We start from the raw sequence: 7,030 nt of genomic DNA, 5'->3' as shown, positions 1-7,030 counted from the left end.
TGGTAGAATCTGCATTTATTGAACACCTACTATGTGCCCGATGGGCTTCCCAGGTGGCGCTAGTGGTAAAGAACCCGCCTGCTAATGCAGGAGATATAAGAGACATGAGTTCAATCCCTGAGTCAGGAAGAGCCCCTGGAGGAGGGCATGGCAACCCATTCCAGTATTCTGGCCTGGAGAATCCCATGGATAGAGGAGCCTGGTAGGCTACAGTCCATAGGGTCGCAAAGAATCAGACATGACAGAAGCAACTTAGCACAGTACAGCATACGCCTGACACTGTGTGTATATTTTTGTTTAGTTTAAATCATGATCATGGCAACCCTATCAGCCAAGTATCATTGTATCAGTTAAGCATCACAATCCCCATTTTATAGAGTAGGAAGCTGAAGCTTACATGAGTTTTGTAACTGCCCTAAGTAAAGAACCTGCCTGCCAACACAGGAGATATAAGAGATGCAGTTTCAATCCCAGGGTTGGGAAGATCCCCTGGAGAAGGGAATGGCTACCCACTCCAGTATTCTTTCCTGGAGAATCCCATGGAGAGAGGAGGCTGGCAGGAGTCCATGGGGTTGCAGAGTTGGACGTGACTGAAGCGACGGAGAATGCACGCATGTAAGTGCACACAATTCATTGGGATTCTAATCCAGATCTCTCTGATTGCAAAGTCTACAGTCTTCCCAACAACTTTTCACGTTAACTGAAAGGGTAGGCTGGGAATGAAAGGAGGGTGGGGCAACTGAGGGAAGGAACATGGCAAGCAGGGAGCCAGGAGCACTGGCCATGGACAAAAGTTCAGTAGACACAAAGGATGGGAGGAGAAAGCAGAGAGGGGCTGGAAGTATCTCAGAGCCCAGTTGCCCGGTTTCACAAATGTTCATAAATGCTCTGCCCCATTTCAGGAAGGTTAATGTCTGCAGCTGTGATGATTCTGTTTAATTTTTATTTTTTATTTAACAACCTCTCTTTGCAAAGCTGTGAATCCAGGCAAGGATGCCTGTGTTGCTAGCTTTACAAACCAGTTCTCAGTCGCAGTGGATTGCTGGGAGTGGGCAGGCCGGCGGTGCGCTGTGTGATCGGCCCAGCCTTGCTCACACGTCATTTTTATTTATTCATGCAGGATCTTAATTCTCCGACCAGGGATTAATCCTGCACCCCATGCTGTGGAAGCTTGGAGTCTTGGATCGCCAGAGAAGTCCACTCAGTCATTTGAAGGTGCGTGAGTTTCTGCAACAGCCTCCTCTCTCTCCTCCACCCTTTCCCATGGGCAATCCCTTCATTTCAGCTCAAATGAAGGTCCAGGCTCAGTGTTTTCTTGTCAATTCAATTTCATTTAAAGTAAGTTCCTTTAGGTTTCCGGTGGCTCTGTGGTAAAGAATCTGCCTGCCAATGCAGGGGACCCGGGTTCCAAGATCCCTGGTCCAGGAAGATCCCACATCCCACGGGACTACTGAGCCCATGCACCACAACTAGCGAGCCAGCGCTTTGGAGCCCATGCTTGCAACAGGAAAAGCCACAGCAATGAGAAGCCTGCACACCACAATAGAGGGTAGCCCCAGCTCGTTGCAACTAGAGAAAGCCTGCACTCTGCAATGAAGCCCCAGTGCAACCATAAATAAGTAAATACAATAGTGATTTCAAAAAAAAAGCAAAAATTAAGGCCTTAAAAAAATAAAGTTCTTTCCAGGTTAGGTTTAATTGTTCAAGTTGTTCTTTGCTTAACAGTGTGCAGCTGAGGGGCTACTAACATCCAGAATTTATCTGGATTTGTACAAAGGCATGGCATGGACCAGCAGCATCTGTGGTCACTTCACAAGTTTATGGATTTCCTCAAAACTCGCAACTGACCCATCGGTTACAGGTGTTAAATGGAACAAGCTAAGTTGTTCATGTTTCTGCCATCCTCTAGAGAGGTCAAGTGACCGGGCCAGGGTCATATGTGCACCAAGAGAGGACTAATGACCTGACCTTCTGATTCCCAAACCTATGACGTCTCTCCTGAACCACTTCCTAATAGCTTGTCACTTTTCTCTACCTAACGACACAGAAGAGTTGGAAGAAGAGGGTGATCCCTGTCAGTAGGAGGCTCCCAAACCTATGCCTGTTGATGCTGAAGTCTATCAGGCCTAAGGGCAGAAACTAAAGGGTTAATTCTGCAAACACAGGGAAGCTGCTGGAGTCTAGGCCCAAGAATCAGGAAGGGGGCTTCAGAGAGGGCAGGTGTTAGCACATCTGGTGGGAGCATATGTCCCCTGACCCTGAGATCTCAACCCTGACTGGACACTGAAATCATCTGGGAACTTTAAAAATGCTGATGCCCAGGCCCCTGTTGCAGGGAGTGGTCTTAGTTGGGGTGGTTGGATATATTTTAAGAGTTCTTCAGATTATCCTAGTATGCAGCCAGGATTGAGAATCATACACTAGCCAGTGAGCTCCTGGAACAGAGATACCCTGGCCTTTTCATCTCTCATCCCTGACACAGCAGCACTTGGCATAGAAACGCTACACACAAGTGTACAGAATTGGAAAGATCTAAGACTGGTAATACCGGATGATGGACAGCTAGGTGACAGACGATTGTAAAAAATTGGGCTGAAGAAGATGTAGTGAAAAGGAGGCAGGCTGATTCTTAACCTGAAAAATAAAGATATATGTAAGTGAGAAGGATTGGAAGTTTAAGCATTAAAGGGTTAATATTGGTTATGTTGAGTGGCTAAGTTATGGGGGAGGGTGTGTTTGGAGCAGAATGGCTGTGTGAATTCATGTCAGTCACATGTCATTCAGTCTCTCTGCGTCACTGTGCCTCAGTCTTCTCATCTCTAAAATGGACAATAATTGGGCAAAACTACATCATAGTTTATCAAAGAAAAACTGAGACACAAGCTTTAGAAAAGGAAAGGAAAATTTTACTTGTAAAGACTGCAAGAGTCTTTGTTATGTAATTTGCCACAGCAACTAGAAAAATAGTATAGCTACCACATTTACATTAGTCTGCTCATTATTTTTTAAAAAAAGCCTTCTCATGCAGTGATCATATTCACAAAGGTCATGGTGTCTTCAGACATTAAATAATTGCTTTTGTTAAGGAGTCCAGGTTCACAAGAAATAATCAAGATTTTATTCTTTGGGTATCACAACCAGTCAGGGTTTTTTTGTTTTGTTTTTAAGTTCTTTATTTATTCATTTGGTTGTATTAAGGTTAGTTGTTAGGTCTTAGTTGCAGCACAAGATCTGCATTGTGGGATCTTTCATTGTGGTGTGTGGTCTTAGTTGCTCCAAGACATGTGGGATGTTAGTTCCCTGGCCAGGGACTGAACTCACATCCCCTGCATTGCAAGGCGGGTTCGTAACCACTGGACCACCTGGGAAGTCTCAACCAGTCAGGGGTGAATCTGTTGTTGTTTTGGTTTATTTCAGGGTGCAAAATGTTCTGTGTTTTGTTTTGTTTTGCTTTGCCTGACTGTGGTGTAGGCCATATTTCCTGACTTTGGAAGCACCGTGGTTTTTTTGCTTTTACATGTTGTTGTGGGCTTCAGTAAGTTGATACATGTAAAGGCACTTATAACTGTCACACGAGTGTATGTTCCTCGGTTCTTTGTCTCGTCACAACAAAGACTTGGAGCGACGGACATTAAAGCCCTCGGCGCGTCACAGCTCTTGGGTCTTGGACAAACCGTCCTACAGCTCTTAGGCAAATCAGTGTTACAGCTCTATTTTATTTAGAAGATAGCAGGAGAATCCAAGACTTGAAGAGAAGAGAGTGGAGGAGTGCGTGGGGAAGGAGGGAGAGAGAGAGAGAGAGAGGGAGAGAGAGAAAGACAGAGAGAGATAGAGCGCATGCACGCGGGAGAGAGTCCTAGAGAAAGCGCTTTGGCTCCTCCTTTTATATGTTTTTTCTTCCACCAGCTCTTAGGCAAATCAGTGTTACAGCTCCATTTTATTTAGAAGATAGCAGGAGAATCCAAGACTCTAAGAGAAGGGAGTGGAGAAGTGCGTGGGGAGGGAGAAAGAGAGAGAGAGAAAGAGAGAGAGAGAGCGCACGCGCATGCTCCTGGGAGAGAGAGTCCGAGAGAAAGCGCTTTGGCTCCTCCTTTTATATGTTTTTTCCTCCACCTGGGCCTGCCCTATGCAAATTGGGCTTAGCCAGGAGTGCTGTTTGTTCTGCCTGAAGTCTTCACTCTGGTCCTCGGACCTTCCTTTGACCTTCCTTGTCTTTTAGCCACTGCCATTTTGGACTCCTTTTCCCTATTCTACCTACCTAGCATAACAATGCCTGGCACTATTAAATTTTCTATGCATTAGCTATAGTGTCTTTCTTTTTATGTGTTTATTCTAAACTTTCTGCAGTGAGCAAGCATAACAATTTCCCCCTAATTCAAATGCTCACTTACATTAAACATCAGAGAGGCCAGTTAAAATAGAACAGCCACAATAGCCTGAACCCAGGCCCCAAGGTTTCTCTGGGCCCCAGATTAAAGGCCACAGCTTAATCTCACCTCCTTCCTGGCCCTGCAACTCTTGTTTCATCCTTCTAACTGAGAACTGGATCCCAGCATCTGTTATTTCCTCTCTTTTTAATGAGAAAATTTTGTTTTAGAGAATGTTCATGAGTATGGCTGGGAGTGGAGCAAAGATGACTAAGGTCTCACTGGGTCCTAAGAGGAAAGGGCAAGAAAGAAACAGAGGAGAAGCAGCTGTGTCAAAGGACACAGGTCAGGCATCAGAGAGGGAGCTGTGAGCAGGAGTGGATTAGGGGTGGTAACTGGAGCCTCCTGCCCAGGGACTAAGAAGCAAGTAATGTCCACCCAAGAGGCAGCTCAGTCATGGGATTCTGCTGTGACCAGTGCATGCAAAAGCCAAGAGGATAGGGACTTGTCTGGAACCTGGCATGGGGCTGGAGGTCAAATATCCAGTCCTTTCCTGGAAGTTCATTTATTCGTTCCTTCATCAATCATTCATCCATTCTTCATCAATCATTCATTGACTCCAAAAATGTTAATTGAGGATCTACTGTGTCCCAGCCCAGGCCCTGAGGCTCTAGTGGGGAACAGATCAGTCAGATGGAAATCTCTGCCCTTAAGGAGCTTGTGTTCTAGTTGGGGGAGACAGATGACAAGTCAAATAAATAGGTGTGTCTTCGGTAGGTTAGATAGTGATGAGTAGAAAAACAAAGCAGGGGAGGAGGGCAGGAAACGGAGGGGGGCAGCCGAATTAGCCCCCATGGAAGGCCTCAATGATTAGTGACATTTGAGTAAGCACCCACAGTTGGGTGGGGAGGGGGGGAACTAGGATGGGGGAGTGAGTTATGTGTCAGGGGAAATGTGTCTCCTGGAGAAGTGGGGCCTCTGCGGGCAAGACTGGGGAGGTCTGGGCAAGAATGGGGAAGTCTGAATGCAGGATTAAGGCTGTATGAGGAACAGCCCTTGGGTGGGGTTTTTATTTGCAAAGGGAAATACAAGGTGTGCCCTTCGTGTGTTTAAACATGGAAACTGAGGATCATAATAAACGATATTCAGTAAATACAAGGCATATCATTTCAAAATCACTATCATACTTCACCTTTCTAAAGAAGTGTTTATCTAAATTTATAGCTCATAGTGTAGAGCCAAACCTTAGCAACCATCGTGTTTTAGTGCTTTCCAAACGAGCCACTAGGTAAAAACCTACTGGGAAGCTTGGTTTAAAGGCACAGATTCCAGCTTCCGCCCACATCTAGTCCAGGGAAGGGGGCTGGGAAACTGCATGAGTCCCAGGTGATTCTGTCACAGGCAAACTTGACAGGTACCAGCAGGTCAATCCATGTTTCATAAATGAGGAAATCGAGGCCTAGAGAGAGGGGACGGACGTCCTGCTTGATGTAGAACTGGTCAATCAGGTGGACTTGGAAACAACAGTGACATTTTCCAACCCCTCCAGGCTGAAGAACGCTTTTTCACAGCACAAAGATTGCTCATGATATTTAAACTCGGGGTACAACAAGACACAGCTTCCCAGGTGGCACGGTTGTAAAGAATCCGCCTGTTAGTTTTCAGATTCGGGTTCAGAACGAGATTCGGGTTCGACTCCTGGGTCAGGAAGATCCCTTGGAGTAAGAAATGGCTAACCGCTCCAGTATTCTTGCCTGGAAAATTCTGACAGAGGAGCCTGGTGGGCTACAGTCCATGGGGGTGCAAAGAGTCGGACACGACCGAGTGACTGAGCACGCACAAGACACAAAAGAGAAAAGCAACTCCCGGGGCACACACCTGCAAGGGGCACCAGATGCGCCTGGGCTGAATCAGCTACAGCTGACCCCCAGACTCAGCACCGAACAGCCACGTCTACAGGGAAGACAGGTCGGGTGACTCCATTTAAGGGGGCAATAAAATGATGTGTAATAATTTCACTTGATAAGAAAAGCTTTTTCCTTTAACAAACAAAATGGAAAATGCCTCAACCTTTGCTCTTCTTTTATGGCTGTTACCTGAAAAAGGGGGAAATAAAAGATAGAACGTGGCAAAATGAGATATCTACTTGCTCTCAGAATTCTTTCTTCCATGTAATTGATCTCACACAGGCTATCTGGGGTTTCAACCTTTTGATAGGCCTTTTGATAAATAACTATGTATTTGAAGTGAAGTGAAAGTGGCTCAGTTGTGTCCAGCATTTTGCGACCCCATGGAATGTAGCCTGCCAGGACTACCTGGACTGTCCATGGGGGTTCTTCAGGCAAGAATACTGGAGTGGGTAGCTGTTTCCTTCTCCAGGGGATCTTCCCAACCCAAGAATCGAACCCGGGTCTCCAGCATTGCAGGCGGATTCTTTACCATCTGAGCCACCAGGGAAGCCCATGTGTTTGAAGGGTGTGGATAGACGTCCATAGCTCTTGCTCTCATGCTGCCTGATGGTCTTCATGAGACTGGGCTGAGAGGCCTGAGAAGAACGGTGTGACCTGTGGCAAGTCACAGGACTCCCTGGTCTCCTGGTTGGGGGGACGGGGGCTCGCTGCCCATCTTTCCCGAGGCCCCTTGTAGCTGTGGCACCTCTGACT

At 46.5% G+C, this 7,030-nt stretch overlaps 1 long non-coding RNA gene across 1 annotated transcript; it reads left to right on the top strand.

Annotated features, from left to right (window-relative positions):
- Positions 1–772: 772 nt before the first annotated feature.
- LOC129622395 (uncharacterized) lies at positions 773–1,611 on the top strand. Its single transcript, XR_008699957.1, has 3 exons — positions 773–906; positions 1,121–1,215; positions 1,353–1,611. It is a non-coding gene; the product is annotated as an uncharacterized LOC129622395 (long non-coding RNA).
- The last annotated feature ends 5,419 nt before the right edge of the window (positions 1,612–7,030 follow it).

This window comes from Bubalus kerabau, chromosome 11, assembly GCF_029407905.1.
Source record: "Bubalus kerabau isolate K-KA32 ecotype Philippines breed swamp buffalo chromosome 11, PCC_UOA_SB_1v2, whole genome shotgun sequence".
NCBI lineage: Eukaryota > Metazoa > Chordata > Mammalia > Artiodactyla > Bovidae > Bubalus > Bubalus kerabau.
The sequence above is the reverse complement of the archived record's forward strand: the minus strand, read 5'-3'. Positions and strand labels throughout refer to the sequence as shown.